The sequence below is a fragment of the Callospermophilus lateralis genome, chromosome 1, assembly GCF_048772815.1.
Source record: "Callospermophilus lateralis isolate mCalLat2 chromosome 1, mCalLat2.hap1, whole genome shotgun sequence".
Taxonomy (NCBI): Eukaryota; Metazoa; Chordata; class Mammalia; order Rodentia; family Sciuridae; genus Callospermophilus; species Callospermophilus lateralis.
Window position 1 is genome coordinate 41283497 of NC_135305.1, and position 20343 is coordinate 41303839.

Consider the following 20343-nt stretch of genomic DNA (forward strand, 5'->3'; position numbering starts at 1 on the left):
TTAACTATAACTGCTATCTTTTTTTAATGCCACATTTAAAAATACGAATATAACATTTTGGTGGCATATATAAGTGTGTGTGAGTATCTTTTTCCGTTCTTGATGCAATATGTTATTCTGTACTGTACAGATAAGATTACCTGCCTGTATTTTTGTCTTGCAAATCGGTTCTTAAATATGCAAAGCTGAAATGAGAAAAAGTTTGGGTAATTTCTTGCCCTTCTCAGGGAGAAGACCAGCTGATCTAACACCTTTGCTGACTGTCTTCAGTCTCCCTGCTGCTATCACCCTGCTTTCACTCCTCCCTCTCCTGACCCTGCCCCATTTCAACCTCACTGTGCTCCTCCCTTAGTTCCTCCCTTTTACATACTTGGGCTGTGCTCTTTGATGTCTGATGTAGATACACTTTTGTTGGTCTGCAGAGCTAGTTATTACTTCTCTGGTGTTACCTCATCCTGCTGTTGGCTGAGTTAAAGTCATGTTAAATACTATGTACCTGAGAGAGTTTTTCTTTCATATGAAGACAATCAACCTACACACACTTTTTATATGGTTCATTGTATCATATCAAAGAAAGTTCTCCATATTAAGATACCAAATTTCTCCCAGGTTATCCATGGTCCTATGCTTTTCTTCCTTTCTCCCGTTAGTGGTTCTTGGGAATCTAAAACCTTGAATCTGTCATATATATTTGGCATACATGTATATGTGTGTATGTGTCTGAGCACATGTGCATTGCACCTTTTTGTGTGTTCATGCTTATTCCCTATACCTTTTTATTTTAATTGCCATGAAATTCAAAATAAAGAGAATTCTATGAGATTCCTCTGTGAAGTTGGTCATGCCTTTTCATGGAGATAAATTGAGTTGTAAATAGAAAATTGTATTGAGAGTTACCTGTAATAAGTGGGAGAAAAGGATATTACATTTTGGCTACAGGTGTCTTAAACTCAACTGAGGCAAAGTGTTAGACTGATCAAATGATATGATAATAAATGGTCTGCATAGTTCCAGGTCAGTGACACTACTTTCCAAACTAATTAGATTGAAAGGGACATGATTGACATTTTAAAATGAGTTTGACATGTAAGCCGCATGGTCATTTCTGAAGTATAGGTAGGCTGTTAACTAAACTGGCTCTCTGAGGAGTTGGAAAAGCGATGCAATTTTCTTTAGAGGATCTTCACTTCTCAGTGATTGGGTGAAATAATTGAATGCAATTGAAATCTACTTGTTTTATACATTTGAATTTACTTATTACCTCCCTAGCCTCTTATTTTCCATTTGATATTTACTTATTTTAGTATTAAAGAATGATAACATTTGCATATCAGTCCAACTTGAAATGGGTTATGGAATTTTTCATTATTGCTTGCTTTTAATATCATGTCTGAATTTATTTCTAATATAAGAATGAAGCTTCATAAGTGACACATGAAGGAGGATGAAAATCAACATTATAGAAACAAAATACAGTTCTACTCTTCCTCTCCCTCTCCCTCTCCCTCTTTTGACCCATACCCTCCATCTTGCCCTCTTCTCCTTTTCTCTGACCCTCACTCTGACTTATGACTGACCACAAAGATCTAGTTAAGGAGAGTCCTTTGTGATCTGCTCTTATCACAAAAGAGCATTCCCGATTGAGTTGGGGCATAAGGAGTGTGAAAAAAGAAATGAAGGTGTCTAAATATATTGTATGAAGTCCAAACCAGGTCTTTACTGTTTGGGTATAGAATTTAGTCAGTTGCAAGTTTATTTTGTGATTACCTGAATCTTAACTAAAATTCTATTGGCCTGTTTCATATTTTCTCAAAGTTAAATATCTTCATGATTTGCCATTTTTAAGGTTATGCTTTAAATTTTTGTTATTTCTTTTGAATTTCAATTTTGAAGTTAAATTTGTTCTCTGTCAATGTGCTACAATAACAAAGTAATCAAATAAATAAATAATTCACTGAGCTGATAGATGACATATTAAGAGGAAACACATCACTAAGTAGCTGGGAGGACTTTGTTCTTCAGGGCCTGCTTTTTCTACAAAACAAAGGGTTTGATTAGGTTTTTTTTTTCTTTTTAAAGAGTGGGGGGGGAGAGAGAGAATTTTTTTAATATTTATTTTTTAGTTTTCGGTGGACACAACATCTTTATTGTATTTTTATGTGGTGCTGAGGATCGAACCCAGCACCCCGCACATGCCACTTGAGCCACATCCCCAGCCCTGATTAGATAATTTTTAAAATTAAGTTTGGCTTGGGGATTTTGTGATTTTTCTTTTACAGCAAAAGTGCTTTGCTCTCGGGACAGGTCTCTTGCTCTACAGAATATTTAGTCCCTAGATGAGAAGCCATCTAAGACACACAGTGCAGATTGGAGCAATGGCAGAGACAGTTTTGATGAATTGGAATGGTACCTGACTTCAGGAGGCCTGTGGGTCTGAATAGGATGTTGTGAACAGGCTTGATTTGTTGCATGAATAAAAAAGAAAATGTTGAATTGGGTCTCTGAGTCCTTTTAAAATGTAATGACAATGGAAAGATTTAATGGCTAGACATTTCACAGTTTTGTGTTTTCCTGTTTCACTTTTTCCTTAAGTCTTTATCATCTGTTCCTGCTGTTTGGAAGCAAGTGAGCAAACAAATTGCAAAATAATATTAACTGAGAATATCAAACGTTGCCCACTAATCAGGTCCACTTTGACAATATATTTTATTTTTGGTTACATGGTACTTGTAAATTTTGTGTTGCATATAAAAAATATTGACCATTTGAGGGGCATCTTTCTTGTTCAGAGGATGGAATAAACTTACTTAATTCTTTCAAAGTGATTCAAGAACAGAGTGGCCTCCCTGACTAAGTGTGGAAAGCCCTATTAGGGTGTGGGCCTATTGTTTGTATATAGGGAAGGATTGAACAAGTCACATAATTGAGTGTGTAAGCTGTTGAGATATTTTAATATGTCTTTGTGGGTTACCCAAGGCCTGGGCACCAACATGCTTGCCCTTGGTTAGACTCTGGAAGCTGTGTTGGTCCGTGTAGTTAGAAAATGGCATCTATGTACCAGAATGGTTCCACCTGCCTTGCTCAAAAGGAATCACTTAATCCTCCCAATAGCACTGCCATTCTGTGAACTGCATGCAAGTATCAAAGTATAAGAGAGGAAACTGAGGCACAGAGGGCTTCATGGAAGCCACTGAAGTCAACTAGTACAAGGTAAAACTGTGATTTAAAAGCAGACATTCTGTCTCCATAGCCCATGCTCCTAAACATTATGATATTTGGTTTACTAAAGTTGTCTGAGAAAAGGTAAAGTACTGGCCATGGCAAGGTCATATCAAATGTTAATGGTGATATAGCTGTGGACCAGGAAGGAAGCCACTGTGTATATATGTTTGCCTTCTTTGTGTGTGTGTGTGTGTGTGTGTGTGTGTGTGTGTGAGATACTGGGGATTGAACCCAGGGCCTTATGCATTTGAGGAAAGCACTTTACCACTGAGCTATATCCCCAGCCCCTGTGTCTGCCTTCTTGAAGCCCTTCTTCTGAATATTTGAAAAACAACTATCACACCTGCATTCTTTATTGTTTTTCTTCCTTTCTAGACTGTGTATTCCTGAAAATGTTGAATTGGGTCTCTGAGTCTGTTTTCTTTCTTTTTTTTTTTTAATATCAAAGTGGCACCAAGTATAATAGCGTCACAGAGTTTCCCATGAGTTAACAAGTAATATAATACTGTATTCCAAACCACTTTATCCTGTTCTTCCTTGAAACCAGAACTGGAAAATGAAATATGTGCTCATATTCACTGAATTTTTTAAAAAAGTTTCTTTTTTTGCACTAGAGGGAAAAAAAATACTCATGTGGGAAAATACTGCACATTTTACTAAAAGGTTATTAAATTAGTAGATTTCTACTTGTTTTGTATAATTAAATATTTTCATACATACTTAAATTTTCTGATTGCATCACCCAGGTGGAGAGTTTTAAGACTAAATGTGTAAGATTCTTGACCTTTGAAATAATTATAGTATAATTTAGTATCATATAATATTCAAATTGCCAAGGGTTTTCATTAGACTCTAAGACATTTTTCTTATCATAGAAATGGTGAATCCTAATATGTTTTAGGCGTGCCATTTATAGCTATATAGTTTTGTAAAAATTAGCTTTCAACAAAAATATTTTTCAAAGAGATTTTGTACTTTTCAGGAATCCCTGATAGTTTATTCTCCATACTTGGTAGTCTAGATTTAGTATTTATAGAGAAATATGTATCCAGTTTTAACATATTGCTGACCATAAATTCTGAACTGGACAGTGAAGAGCTCCCTATATGTAGCAGTGATTGGGGTCATCTCATTTTTAGTCATATACAGGCTGTGATCTAGTCCCTAAAACACAGACTCTAGAACCAGTCTGCTTAGATTCACATATTGGCTTTACAAACCAGTGATGTGTCCTGGAAGTCTACTTAATTCACCTCTATATGCCTCAGTGTCTTATCTGTAACATGGGAATATCTTCCCTACCTCCCTCATAGTGTTGTTATGAAGAAGACTTGGATTGAGGCTATGAAGTGCTTGGAACACATGTTCATCCAGCTGACGTATTCATTAAGTCTTGGCTGCTGTTATGATCCTCATTATTAAGAAGCAGAGAGGGGGCAGAAATGTGAGCTTCCTAGAAAAGGCAGTGCCCAGATGGGGACCAGAAAAATAAGGAGAGCTTATGATAGGGAGTGGAGGGTAGAGAGAAGTGTTCAAGGGTAAAAGAGCTTGAAGAATTAATGTTTTGTTTTGGAAAACCATTAAAATAGTTTGCTATTGCTGAGAAATTGAATTTGGAGAGATGAGACTTGGAAGGGAAGGTCAGTCCATAAGCAGCCAGGGAAGCCCTGTTCTTTTGAAGCGACAGCCAAGGCCTGCATGATTTCTCTGAAGGACATCATTTTATATCCTCACACACTGGTTTGAGAAATTATGTTGTCTTTTTCTCTTCATGATAGAACAATTCCAGTTATATAGAATAACTAGAATAACAATTCTAGTTATAATAGAACAATTCCATATAGAACAATTGCAGTTATATAGAACCCCAGGTGCCTTCTTCCTTGTAGCAAAAAACTGTGGTATATTAACACCTGCACTCTGATGGCCTTGACAGTCTTCTTGTACTTAAGTAACAAACTGTTACCATAAGTAAAATGAGGACTTGGGCTTAGACTTGCTGAACTTGGAGAGCTATCAAGCTCTTCTGGAGGCATATGGACCTATGGGTGGACTGAAGCCCAGTCCTTGTTCTACTGGTTCTTTCTGCTGTCTTTTCTCTACACTGTTCTTAGTTTCTCACCTCTATGACCTTTCTTGTATTTCATCTCCTATTTAGGCCCCTCCTCCTCCCCTCTCAGTGCTTGTCTCCTTGCATTCAGGCAGTTTTCCACAGTGAACCAGAGGTAGGGCCAGTAGGAGGGGTGCAGCCATGATCCTGTAGACACTGTCACTCACCAGTCAGGTTATCTCTTTATTCTTTTTATTCAGACAACTACACATTCTTGAGTCATAAAACCAGGGGAAACAATGTTAGAAAGGTATAAAATTGAGTGGTACTTAGTTTCAGCAGAATCTTATATTCATTTTTTGCCCCATTGAAAAAAAAAAAAGAAGCCTCAGTTTTGCATATGATTGCAGAAATACTAGTATTTTAGTGGAAGTAGAGTAGGACTCCATGATATGATTAGAGTATTATCATCAGGGCTTTCAGAAGCAAATTTTCAGTGATTTTGGCAAGATATATCAATGCATTCCTCCAAATAGTTCTTTTGTCTGGATGATATTTTGTTTTGTTCTGTTCTGTTTTCTCAGGCAGAGTGTCTTCCATTCCATGAGAATAATGCTGTGGGAGAAAGGCTGAGAATTATACTTTCCAATGCAATATTTGCCAGTCCTGTGGAAAATAAGATTTTAACAAATTTCACTGTTCAGCCAACATACTAGATGGAATGGCAGAAATTCAACAAGTTTTTTTTTTTTTTTTTTGTGTGTGTGTGTGTGTGTATAGAAGTACACATAAGCAAAGTAGACAATGTAAAAGTATAAATCATTCTGCACATGTAAGTCTTCACTTTTTGTTTGCTTGAAATATTTAATGAGCTTTCCTAAAAAATTAAAGGAATTATCAGGAGTATTTACAAATCGCAAGTGTTTCTATAGAGCCGAAAGTAAACATTTAAATACACTTCCTTTAGTGATTAGGAAAATAGTTTAATGATGTAATTTGGACTTTCATACTCATCCATTTGATGAAGAGCAAAGAAAAGATTGACAAGATTCTCAAATGTATATAATTTAATGTTGAAACATAAAGATACTCAAAGTATGCCTCAACTCTCAGAGGTCTTTTCTTATAACAGCCAAGGGCTTTGCAGACCATCTTAAGAGATGGAAGCTGTTCAGCTGTGTATGAACTCCACCTGCTGCACTTTTGATTTTTGGTTTTTTAGGCAAGCTGTCATAGACTATTGCTCTAACGGTTTGAATTAACTTAACATTCACTCACGGGATGGGTGGGGAGGAAATTAAACAATGGCGATACAGATAGATTGGCCAGGAAGCTTTAGGGTGTGGGGTGCTTCAGTGAAGAGACTGTTTTAATAAGCTAAATGGAAAGAATTGAGTAAATCTGTGACCCTATTTTTTAATGCAGTGGTGATGGAAACTGTAGCTTTTTTTTTAATATACGAAACAGCACTATGTAGGTACAGCAGCAAGTTGACTTTCAGTCCCCAAAGTGTTGTTGCTACCTACTGGCAGTAGTGAACCTGAAAATTGAAAATTGAATGAGGGGTCTGGCCCAGCATGAATTCTAGACAAAACTGGAAGAGCAGTCAGATATGCATATTGAGTAAGACTGTCATTAATATTCCAGTTAAATTAGGCGGGCAAGTGACTGGAAATTAAGAAATCAGGAGGAACAGCTGAAGGAAATTGGTAGCTGATCATGAGTTGCTTTAGAATCATTCAATTTGAAATGATCAACACAGTCTAAGAAGAGTGCTCCAAAATACATTTGGAAATATACTATTAGATCTTGGGAGAAGTTTCAGAACCAAGCATACTTATTGATATTTGTTCTCAAAGAGGAAGTATTTTAAATGATACATCTTAAGATTTCTCAAGTACATATTTAAGAGAAAAGGTCAAGTGGCTGAGATCTGAGTGACTCAGGGGTCACTGGAGGGCAGCCAGTTTGGTGGGATAGGAGAATGGGCCCCACATGCAGGCTTGGAAGGCAATCCTATATAAAGTTCAGGCTTTTCTCAGGAGGTGAGGTCAGATAGAAAGTAAATCTAAGTAAGACCACACCGACAGGGTAGCCCTGGGAAAAGTTCAGGATGCAAAGAGAGGAGGAAGATTATTTGGCTGAGAGGAAACAGTAAGAAAGGTAAAAAGAGAAGCAAACCTGAGCATGGTGTTAGGGAGGCTTGGGAAAAAGGTTTTAAGGAAAGGAAGGGGACAGTGCTAAAGTGCACAAGATATTGTTGTCAGGTTCAGTAAGATTAGCTCTGAAATAATTCTGTTGTATTTAACATCGTGGCCATCACTTAGTGTACTTATTAAGAATCATTTTCTTGGAGAAGCCAGAATGACGTGGGTTATTGAATGTCAGGAAACATGTTGATGACAACACTTCTAGAAATGCCAAATTCCAGGGAAGAAGTGAGGGAGCTTGTGTTAGGTTGATTTTTTTTTTTTTTTTTTAACATTTCTGTTGTTCTTGTTTGTTTATAGTATTTTGTTTCAAGAAGGGAAAGATTTGAGCTTGTTTACATTTGGATGGAAAAGATCCAGGAGAGAGAAAAAGGTTGAGAGAAATAATGAGACCTTTTTGATAAGCCAGTTTACAGGTCCTTTAGAGTTTAGACCTCAAGTTCTGTACACTGAACTATGGTGAATGTGCAGAACTGAGCCATGAGAGAAGCATTTGCTGAGTTGTTGACCTCAGTGGCTCTGCTATGCTCTGTATGGATTGTTATGGTTGATTAATCTTAGAAGACTTCTGAGTAATTTCTATGGAATGACTTGGTATGAGGAAATGTAACCTTTGGGGATTAAAGAGCTGCTCTCAAGTCCCTACTCCCACCTCATTCCAGGAGCATTAATTGCCTTTGAATGGAAGGCATTGACAGGGCCTTATGATTCTCAAGTTCCTCATTTCTCAGTTTTGTGTTTTGGCCCAGAAATCGATAGAGGCTGATAGCTTCTTATACTTTTTACATTCATAAAGTCCTCAGTTGAATTCACTCAGAGTTTTTGTATATAATGTAGTATCAGAAATAGAACATTAATAGGTAAACACATAGGATTATGAAAGTATAAAAACAATGAGTAAGGAACCTATTTTAGCCAGCTTTTTCTTGCTGTGATCAAAATGTATGATAAGAGCAACTTAGAGGAAGAAAGATTTATTTTGACTCACAATTTCAGAGGTCTCAGTCCGATTGACCAACTTTGTTCTCTGGGCCTGAGGTGAGGCAGAACTTCATGGAAGGGCATGGCTGACGAGAACTGCTGAATTCATGATGGGCAGGAAGAAGAGAGAGGGATAGTGTGCAAGGAGCCAGAAATAAGATGTAGTCCCTAAGGGCATACCCCTATTTCCTCAAGCCATGTCCCATTTACCTACAGTTATCACCCACAGTTCATTCAGCTATCATTGTATTCATCCTATAAATGAATTAATGCATTGATAAGGTCAGAGCCCCAGTCATTACCTAAAAGCTTCATCTCTGAGCCTGGTTGCACTGGGGATTACACAGTTTCCCAAGTTTTTAAGAAAGGAAAGAAAATGTTGTTAGCACCTGTTTTATTTTTAGAAGTAACTAAAAAGTTTGGGTGCTTTCAGATCCAAGGAATCAAATGTTTAAAGAAGTGATCAGTTAACATGGTGCTTAATGAACCTCTACAAGGTTTTTGATTTTGAGATAACAAGGCTAGTGCAGGTTTTGAGTAGATGGCTGGCATACTCTGGCTTATCAGTTTTAAACATCCTCTTGTCATTTGTCCAGAGAGAAGACCAAGGAAGGGCAACCTACTCTACGAGTAAAGTAATAAATCAGGAGGGAGGTGACAGGACTGGGTCAGGGTGGCAGTGGTGAAGGTGAGGAGATTCTGCCTCAATTATTGAAGGTGGAACAGGATTTGCCAAAGAAGTGGATTTTATTCTAAGAGAAACAGAAGAATAAAGAATGATTCTATTTATTTATTTATTTATTTGTTTGTTTATTTATTTATGCCTGAGAAAGAATTGAGTTGCCATTAACTAAGATGTTAGACTACGGGTAGAACAGGTTTTGGTTCTAGGGGGAAGATCAGGTTTGGTTTTGAACAGGTTGGATTTGAGCTGCCTTTATCTATACAGATGGTGATGTGGGATAGGGGGCTAGGGAGGCTGGAGTTCACAGTTCGCAGTCTGACCTGCCTTGTAAATAATCAGGGTACATAATGTATAGGGGCTGGGATCACTTGGGGCTAGGGTTTTCACCCCTGGCTTCTGGGTGCTGGGGATAATTGTTTTAGGCAAAAGGGAGTAGAGAGTAAAGTAAAATTGTGCTCTTGGTCTTCAGAGATTATGATTTTGATTGTCTTGGAATGGAGACTCTCCAAGGAATCACACCTTTAGACAATTCCCCATATAATTCTATTATGAGTACACAATTAAGAACTATTGCCAAGGAACTCAATAAAATATAGAAGGATTCCAAGAACTGAGCCTTGTGACACTTAATTATGTGGAAGTCAGCAAAAGGAGAGGAGTCATGAAAACAGGTAGTGATCAAAAAGGAGCTTGGAAACCAAACATAGAAAGTTTTAAAGTGGAGAGAGAGATCATGGGTCAAGTACAAGTGAGAAGTTCAAGGAGATGAACGAGAAGTGGTTACTGAAGTCAACATGTGGAGGTCACTGGTGACTTTCATATTTTTGCTCTATGATGGGGACAGAATCTGATTCAATTGAAGATGGTAAGTCTAGGTTACTCCATTCAATGTGTTCTTGAAGGGGAATAATAGAGGGGCTAGGAAGTAAAGAGGAATGGGATTTAAATTTAGAAATTGGATTTACTGATTGAGTGTTGTTGGTAATGAACTAGTAAAGGGGAGATGTTGAGTATGCAGAGTGATGACATTGAGTAGGTAAGAGGGGAGGGTGTTTGTTACAAAGCACCGTGCGTGTGCCTGTGTGTGTGAGAGAGAGAAAGCAGTGGGGGCGTTATCCCTCTCAGTTTATGTTACTACAAGAAAAGGGTCATGTTTTGAGAACATTATCTCCTACTTTAGTTCAGCACAGATGAGGCACTTCCTATTTATTTAATTGAAAAGAAAATCTTTCAAATGACTGGCAGGCTTTGGCATAGTAGATTTAAATTTTAGAGACCTTCTCCCCAAGCAAATATTATACCATTGGGAATGATGTTGAACATGCTAAAAGTTTCCATTCATTGTAGAAGTATTTCAGAAAGGTATTTCTTGATTACAACAATGGCACTAGACACAATTCAAAGGAAAAGATACAGATGTGTAGGATGTTTTGAATTTTCCAACAAAAACTGGCTGATGACTCATAAGTGTCTTATAGCTTATAAAGAATATACCTAGAGAAAAACAGTGCCAGCATATTGCTCATTGAATACAAATTTTGCCTTTACATATTTGAGGTAACCATCTATATTAAAACTCTCTCAAATGCTCAGGATCAAAACAATTTTGTGTGTGTATATATATATATATATATATATATATATATATTTTATTTTTAATTTTTTTTTTTTAGCTAAAATTTTGTCACTATAGCTAATGCATTTTACCTTTTAAAAACGAGTTGCATTTTTGAGGGTAGAAGGGTTAAGTATATTTAAATCATCTGTTGAAGTAAAGAAATAGACTGATGTGTAACTCATACCTTCATTCATGTCTGAAGACCATGTGGTCTGCCTATTGGTACTCTATAGGAAAAAAAAAAGATTGTAATTGTGAACTTTTTAATGTTCCTTTTTTTAAACTGAAAATTCTCTTTATGATATTATATTTATTATATTCTGTATTTTAAAATTATTATTGTCTTTTGCATCTTCATAAGTTTCCTATTTTTCCCATCAGAGTTTTAATATTACATTCTTTAAATTCCTTTTTTCTGTGCAGCTCCACCCCCACCCCCCATACCTCTCTCTCTATATATAAAAGACCTGGTACTTTCTTGGCTAAATAGACAATAAAATGTTAAAATATTAAGAATTTAATATTGGACAATAATTAAGTTTGAACATGGAATTTTTTAAAAAGATGATTTTGAAGGAAGAGAAGTAAACATGTCATTGTGTGCAGAATGTTTTGGTTTATGGTAAGAGGAGCATCTATCTATGGAAGCCTGGTCTGCCATGCCACAGTTTGGGTTGTTAGTTCAGAATGTACCTTCTGTATCTCTGTCTGTATTTACCCATTTCTCTTTGTCATCTCACCTTCCTTTCTTTTTGTTTTCTTTTTCTTACTTTTGCTCTCCTCTTTCTCTTTACCTGTTTCAATTGAATTTTTTCATGATTTTATTTAGTTATTTATTACAATTTGTAGGAATCCAAAAGGCAGTGATTCATGACATTTTCCATTATAATGTACGAATACTTGTTTCAGATAGTTTCATTCTTAGCTTGTATATTTCTGAGTATGGGTACAAAGCCTGAAAGAATAGTTCTCAAAATCCCTATCTAAGATTCAAGGCTTTTCAACAATAATATTTTTTCTCTATTGAATTAGATTCTTAGGCCTTTTGAATTGATTTCTTTCCTTTCAAAAATACATGGTTACTTAGCTATTTCTAGGGTTTTTTTTTTTTAATTACATTCCCAAATGATCCTACGTGACTCCCAAAGCTAATCGAAGTAACAGAAATCTTGAAATACTAGAAATACGAGGCTCTCTTTTAAATGTTTTCACTTTTTAAAATACTTATAGTGTTAAACCATTATAGTTTTGAGAACCTCTTATAATTAAGCTATATAATCCTCAACTGGTACAGTGTGAAATAGGATAAAGGGGAACTCACAGTAGCAAGGTGAATTGAGGTGTGTGTGTGTGTGTGTGTGTGTGTGTGTGTATGTTTGTATTCTATATATAAGATTTAAGTCAAGCATGGTAGGAAGCGATTTGAAAGGTTCACTATGACCTTCTAGCTCAAGGGTGGTGGTGGTGGTAGTAGACATCTATGGGTGTGTGTCGGGGGGAACCTACTTAATTTCACCAACAATTAAACCTTAAATGAAATTTAGTACTTCCATCTATTATACCTGCAGGGAGTAAACCATTGTAACATTAGTAGTACCTGTGACTTTGTCTCTAATATTTGCATATCATATTACAGTTATAGAAAAACTATGAAATATTGTTTGTGTTAATCATTAAGTTTGTATTAGTTATCAGATTACTATTAGCTCTTGCTATTAGAGTATTTAAAAAGAATCATGTATTTATTGAATCTGAACTCTTTTTTTTTAATATTTTATTTTGGTTGTAGATGGACACAATATCTTTATTTTATTTTATTTTTTGTGGTGCTGAGGATCAAACCCAGTGCCTCACACATGCAAGGCAAGCACTCAACCACTGAGCCACAACCTCAGCCCTGAATCTGAACTCTTAAAACTATTTTTGACATAATTGGTTACCTTAAGTATCCTGTGTATTTTATTTTACAAATTTAAGAACATTTGTGTCAACAGCACACCAAAAAGTCCAAAAGTACCTGCTTTTGTCCCTTTGCATCCTAAACATCTTTTATAGTGAAAATAATTCCTTTTATAACATACTTATTTGAAAAAATTTACATTTCTGTGTAGTTTTAACAATGCAGAGAACACAGATTATTTGTTGGATAGCCCTTTTTTGTTCACTCTACATTGAAATGATAATAAGGAAATATCTGAATTTGCACTTTTAAAAGACTACACTAACTAGAAGATTCCTAAGTAATTTTCAATTTTGTATTTATATTTTAATGCTGTACGTTTACCATGCTAGGATATACAGAAGAATGGAAAAAATGACTTGGTGGTTTTTGTATGACACAATTTGGGTTATCTTTATATAACTCTCCATAAATAAGCGCGAGAAAACAGAGCAAACTCTTCAAATCAACAACCTGCTGATACATTTTTTTTCCCAGGGCTCTTGGGCAGATCTTCTGATGGGATTTGAATTGATATGCAACATAGTGTGGCCTGGGGCTCCCTTCCAACTACAGGGCTCTGGTAATTTGTACTGGCTTCCCTTCTTGTTGTAAACTTGACCGAAGGGAAAATGGAAGGTGGTAGGCATCCTCTCAAGTGGATGTAGGAGGCAATTAAAAGAATAAAATAGAATAATTATAAAACAGTTTGCTCAGGGAAATTAATCCTCCTCCCCATTTTGAAGGAAGAAAAATATTCATACACGTAAATAGTAGTTGTGCTTTAGAAGATTGAGAAATCCAGAGTTTAGGGGGAATGTGAAGATAATTGAAAGAAAAGAGCAAAATGGATTAATATGCTAGTTTTCCAAAGACATATTAAATCTGCCTAAAGTTCTACTGTGACTTCTCTTGGGAAATCAAATGGGAGGAACTGGACCTCTTGGGGAATAATATCCCCATAGCATAACATAATTTAAAGTTGACACTAGAAGTTGAAGTTTATTTTTTTCCTAATAATTATGCTCAGTGAAGGATGCAGAAATTGCATTTTGGAATGACAGAAGAGTAGTTATTTTAGAAAGAACATTTCAATAACTATGGTAGATATCTCCTAGAAAATGTGTTTTATGGAGTGACAGGAAACGTCAAAGTAAAGGTGGAAGCCATCTCTTTACCTCAGGCCATACAAATGAATCTCATCAAGTCAACAGATATTTATTAAGGTTTTGGCATATATCCTGGCCTGTGTGCTAGTCTATGGAGAAACCTGATCTTATTTTTTTCATATGTATTTATTTGTACATATTAATTATACAGAATAGTGGATTTCATTGTGGCATGGTAACATACACATGTAGTATAATTTGGCCAATATTACTCCCAATACCTGCCTTTACCCTCCCCTTCTCCCTCTCCCTACAACTCTTCTTCTATCATAATGGCTTCCCTTCTACTTTCATGACACCCTCTTTTACCCTTCCCCTTTCCCTCTAGCTTCCATAAATAAGAAGGAAGTGACTTTCTGTGTCTGGTTTATTTCACATAACATGATCCTTCACAGTTCTACGCATTTTCCTGCAAATTACATAAATTATTCTTCTTTACAACTGAATAAAATTCCATTGTGTATATATACCACGTTTTCTTTATCCATTCATTTTTTTGATGGGCATCTAGGCTGATTCTACAACTAGGCTATTGTGAATTGTGCTGCTGTAAACATGGTCAGGTATGTATACTGTGCTACACTCACCTAGGAGTGGTATAACTGGATTTTTTTTTTTTTTTTTTTTTAGGTTTTATCTTTTTAATCATGTGCCTTTAACTTTTTTTTATGTTGCTTTTAAAAAATACAAGTATGAGCCTAGTGGCTCTTGAGCTCCAATTGAGCATGAAAACAAAGATATCTATATCTATATCTAACTCTGTCTATCTAAAACTGGCCTCCCATAGATACTTTTTTCTTTTCCAGATTTGGATCTCTTGGTGAAATTCCTGACTTGCTTGTGACCCTTGCATTCTAGTACACCTGCTTTCAGAACCAGAAATTTAAATTGTTCTTCAATCTATGTCTCTATCAGAAAGTGATAGACACTACTTGACAAACATAAAAATTGCTGTCAGCATACCTGTGTGTTCTTGGGTCTCAAAGGGAGTCTCTGAATTCCTCAGCAGAGCTTCACTGTGCCCCTGTGTCACCCAACATGTTGTTGCTCTGAGGTGGAAACTCTTCTAGGTTCCAGAGTCCAGCAGTGAACTCAAAAGATGATCAGACATGCCTGCTTGCTCCCATTTTTCACAATCATTATCTCATTTTGTTTTCCTATTGAAAAAACTCTCTACAGCCTACCTTGTTCTCCAAGGGCAGAAAAGACCCTTAGCTTTTCCTCAGGGTCTTTGACCCTGGGCCCCACCACCTAGAAGTCAACCTAGACCCTGGCCTGATTTTACCTCCATTTCAAATATGGAGAGCCCCCATCCCCTTACTCCATTGAGAGCCCTTTCCATCATGTTCAGACTGTCTTCCAGGGAATGGTAAACACATGCACATTTTACTATCTAAAAACCTGTGCATGTTGAGCTTGCAGAAGTGTGTGTGTGTCCCTGTCTGGATTCTGCACCTCTTTGAAGTTTTCCTCAGGTTTCTCCCTTCCCTTGACAGACAGAGTTCTTGAAAGGACGTCTGCATGGGTGGTCTCTGCCTCCTTGCCTTCTGAGTACTTTTTGTCTCCCAGCTCTTCCCTTCTATTTCTGCTACATCACTGAAATTTCTCTAGGCAAACAGTTTATTTATTTGACTTCCGTGGAATCCCCTTTTCCAGTTTTTCCTCCTTTGCCAGCTCTTCTGCTGTCTTTTCTTCATATGCTGTTGTTCCCTTTCATCTCCTTTATCCTTCACCTGGTCCCTGGATAACTGAATAATGACATTATTCACTGTGAATGCACCAACCTGCTCTCACTTCCCATCTCAGACTGACCGGCCTACCTCTCACACTTCAGGACAGTCCCCAGCCACTTCTTAAACATCTCCATTTGAGTATCTTCAGACTTAGCATACCTCACAGTCAACATCAATATATATGGTACAATTTTTTTTTACTTTTTTTTTTTATTAATTGCTCAAGACAATACAATGATCTTGACACAATTTTAAACCAAACTTTTTTTTTTTTCTGCCTAGATTTTTTTTCCTAGCTAATGGTTCCAGAAGCCAGGAGTTACACTTGACTCTTCTCATCCCTTCCGTGCTTCAACTGTGTCTTGTCAACTCAGGTTAACTCTATCCTTACAGTTCCTTAAAATCACCTGCCTGACCCCACTGACCCTATAAGATTGTCTTCTCATTTCTAATATGGAAAAATTGGAGGTGTTTTGTTTTCTACAGTTCCAACAATATTGAGCCACATGCATCTCTCAAACGGTCATATTCTTCTTTCTGTGCCTTTCTAGTAGCTAGAACAGCCTCTCTCTCCCTCTCCCCCCCCCCCCTCTCTCTCTCTCTCTCTCTCTCTCTCTCTCTCTTTCTCTCCTTAATTTGTCTCACCTAACATGTGCTGAAAATTCTTCAAGACAGCTCAGGGATTACCCTGACTTCCTCCCTCTGCTCTGTACTTTCTACTTCCACCCCTTGGAGCTCCATTTTATAAGTCTGAATTGAACATGGACTATTCCATTCATTTGTGCCTCCGTTTCCTTATCTGTAAAATGAGGTTAATAATAGCATCTATCTCATAAAACTGTTATGAGAGTTGAATGACCAAATACTTATAGCCACTTGTATCGTGCCTGTAAAAATAGCAAGCACTATGTAAACGGTTGGCAATGAATGAAATAAAACACGGAGATAATTTATCTTGGTGGTGAGAAACAGCCTTTGGAATCCTATAGACCTGTATTTAAATCCTGGAACTTCCTTTTAGTATCTTGAACCTTGAGCCAGTTACACAAACTTTTTGAACCTCAGTTTCCTAGTCTAGAAAATGATCAAAATGCATCTTATGAGGTTCTCTATGAAGAAGAGATGATGCCTGGGAGGTATCAGCTCAGCTCTGGTCATTCCTATTCTACTAGCACCTTGGGTTTATCAGAGTCCCAGCAGTTACCACACTACATTGTAACTATGATTTTATTTAGTAGCATATTGTGTTCTTTGATTTTCATCTGTGCAGCTAAGGCCAAGTCTGTCATGTAGGCAAATGCTTACTAAAGTTTTCTTGAATAAACATTTAACCACCAAGGCCTTGTCTCTTGATTTCTTTGCTGCTCAAGAATGAACATTGTACTTCTTCATTCACTTTGTTTCCTCATTTCCTATTACCTCACCATTTTCAAAAAGTCTTCTGTGACTAATATGTGTGATTCTAACCTCTCCTAGGGACCCGAGTGCACCATTCATACTATGACCATTGCCCATTACTTACACAGAGCCTGCTTTCTGGGCCCACATTCAGTATCTGCAGCAAGGCTCTCTGGGGCTGTGGCCTGATAGTTCCTGCACAGTATGACCATCTGCTCCTGGGGCTTAGCCAGTTTACAGCCAAGTTGCATTCAGTATTAATTAACTTTCCGTGTGCTTTGAATAGTGCATTGAGCTCAATAATGACTTTCCTCAAGGCCAAGACTGTGAGCTAGACTTAAAAATCTACTGGCTATAAATAATAGTAGATTATATCTTTCTGGAATTTTGGTACTTGAAAAGAACATAGAGACCATTTTCCCCTCCATTGTACGCAAACCAATACTCAATGAAATGACTTGTTCAAGATTACTCAGCCAATTAATGTGACAGAGCCAAGACTAGAAAATGGGTTTTAATTTCCCAGTATTACAGTCCTCATAACTAGGGTAACAACTGGCTGTCAGTGCCACTGATGAGATGGAAAGATGATCATTAATTGAAACACCTTTGTTTTTGTGCCCCTAAATGTGCTATTTTTCCTGATGCCAAATAACTGCATTTAAACCCAACACAGACAGAGATAAGAACTGTGGGCACTTGTAGTATTTCTTTTGTACTTTGGCATTTGCCTGCCTACATGGTCCTGGTAGGTCATTACATGTTATTACATGTGACTCAGGAGACGCTCATCTGGGTGTAGCCTGGAAGAGGGCAGAAGATGGGAAGCAGCTCAGTAAGAGGGTTTTAATTTTTATCATTTCTACAATTTAAAGTAATACGCAGGCTTGCAAAATTTTACTGTATGAGAAAACCAGGTTTATCTGCTTTGGTCATTTTTAGATTACTTGCAAGCATGCTTACACATTTTTTTTGTTTTGTTTTGATTGTACACTAAATTAAGGTGGAAATATTTATACCTTAAAATTTCAATGTCATGCCATCCCATTCATTTAAGGCTTGTGATAGTGCCTTAAAAAATCAAATGTAGCATGGATGGGGCGGGGGAGAGGAGTGGAAAGTGTAACAATGCCATCTTTGATTCACAAATTAATTCCATAAATAATAGGATTTGCCTCCTGCGCTCTGCTTTGAAAGGTGCTTTGGTGTCTCATTTCGCTGTAACATTTTACTCTGCTTGTTCCTCTTCATCTTGCCGGGTGAGTGGGGGAGACTGCTGTGCTTCTTTGGTTGGGGCCTGTCTCTTCTGTCAGGGCTAGGGAGTACATCCTGATCTGTCTTTAGGTGAGGCTCCTCCTGTGGTGGACCTCCTGCCATGATGCTGCCCCTGCCTCCTTTGGGGACTGCAGGAACAGTCATGCTGGGGACCTTTCAGCTCTTTGGATTTCAAAGGTGCCTTTGGACTCTTGCTGAGCCAGATTGGTCAAGTGCCTGGAGAATTGCTGCACAGGATCCCATTCCTATGAAACTGTCACCCAAAGGGCTGTCAGCCCCCTCTTGGTGTGTTTGTTTACTCCCTCTGCCATGAAGACTTTGGGTCACAGATGACCCTGCCAACCTCCTAGGTCTCTGTAATAAGCTGATATCAGTGACTAGAAGCATCATAGGAGGCCAGGGTGTGGCCTGCCCCTCTTCTCCTCTTCATTGTAAAGTCTTACAGAATCACTCAGTGGATGTGTTAGGGTTTTAAAAATGAAGAATTTATTTTCATAATATAATTTGCACAATGTTTAAACCAAGGACAAATAAAAGGTGAAATAAACAGCTGGGAAAATAAAATTAGGAAAAATATCAAGCACTTGGTGAAGATTTTTTTTTTACTCATTTTTTTTTTTTCAAATACACATTTTCATTAAAAGTGAAGGATCTTACTTTCAAATATTTTGCCCTAGTCATGAAGGATATTGTTACCAACTTGAGGAGAATGTTGGACACTGACTCTTTCTAGGAAAAAGCTTTTAAGATCTAAAGTAAATTTTATTATCCAAAATTTATATTCAACCTTGTTCCTAATTATACTTGCACTAGAGATATTTCAACGGGCCAACTTAAAATAGCACTGAATAGGTTCAAGTATAGTATGGTCTTATTCTGTTTTTGCTTTCTAGCTTCTGAAGAAAATAAATGGATAATAATTGAAATATGGAAAAATAGATTGGTATTTTTAAGTCTTCTGCTGAGGCCAAACACAAGATTACTAAATTTTTCCTGGCAGATTTCTGCTTCACTCTTCTGCTAATTCTGTCTTTTACAGTTGCTTCTTGCTTCTTTTTCTTGTCTTGTGTTCAAGCTATAAATGGAGTCTTTTATAAACCAGCAGTTACAGTAGAATGACCCTGTGTTGCTGTGGTCATCAGGTGAACGGACCCAGGTAGGAGGAGAGGTACATTCTTCCCAGAATAGTACTTTGCCATGCTCATCATTGCCATCACAGTAATAATCTTTAGTAAGAACTTACCTGATAAATCCTTTATTCAGCACTTGTTTTGCATTATCTGTTTTTATTTTTTATTATAACCCTATGAGAGCAATAATGTTCTCCTTGGCTGTCAAATTTGTGATATTACGAGGTTGCAAAATTCAGTAAACAAATGCAAGCATTATTTACATCATCAATATTATTTATCTTTTCTTTTGCTCCTCTTTGCCCATGTACTTTATCCAGAAAACATTTTAAATGAGCACCTTTAATAACTACATTGTTGGTAGGCATGGTGGCGCAGGAGGCTGAGACAGGAGGATTGCAAGTTCAAGCCAACTTCAGCAAATTAGCGAGGCCCTAAACAACATAGTTAGCCCCTGTCTCTCAATTTAAAAAGGCTAAGAATGTGCCCCAGTGGTTGCGTGCCACTGGGTTCAATCCCTGCTACAAACAAACCAACAAAACTGTTTCTCCTCTTTGGGTTTCTGCCTTAAGATTTCAGGGAAATGAAACCTCTTCTGATATATGTGTTATCATCCTAGACTTTGTAAAATGCACTTCTTTAGACAAGACTTCTTGAACCCATGCTACAGTTAAATCACAACCAAATACTGGACCAAATCTCTCTGAGACCTTGGAATACTAAATGTGTCAACCACAGATCAGGTAACAGGACAAATGGGAAAAAGAAACAAAAAATCTGGGCTGTTCATTTGCTGTAATTTAAAGTGCAAACGCGTCTCCCATAGGATGGGGATGGATTCAGGATTTGGACTTGTAGTAGGAAAGTTATTGAGAAATCCCTTCACAGGGTGCGGCAGGATGGGACTGTTTTTTTTTCCAAGGTTCTTTTGAA

The 20343-nt window shown here is 37.2% G+C and overlaps 1 protein-coding gene across 4 annotated transcripts in view; it reads left to right on the forward strand.

Annotated features, from left to right (window-relative positions):
- The window catches only part of Mdfic (MyoD family inhibitor domain containing), an 85411-nt gene that overhangs the window by 55157 nt on the left and 9911 nt on the right, over positions 1 to 20343 (forward strand). The gene's annotated exons all lie outside the window — the stretch shown is intronic.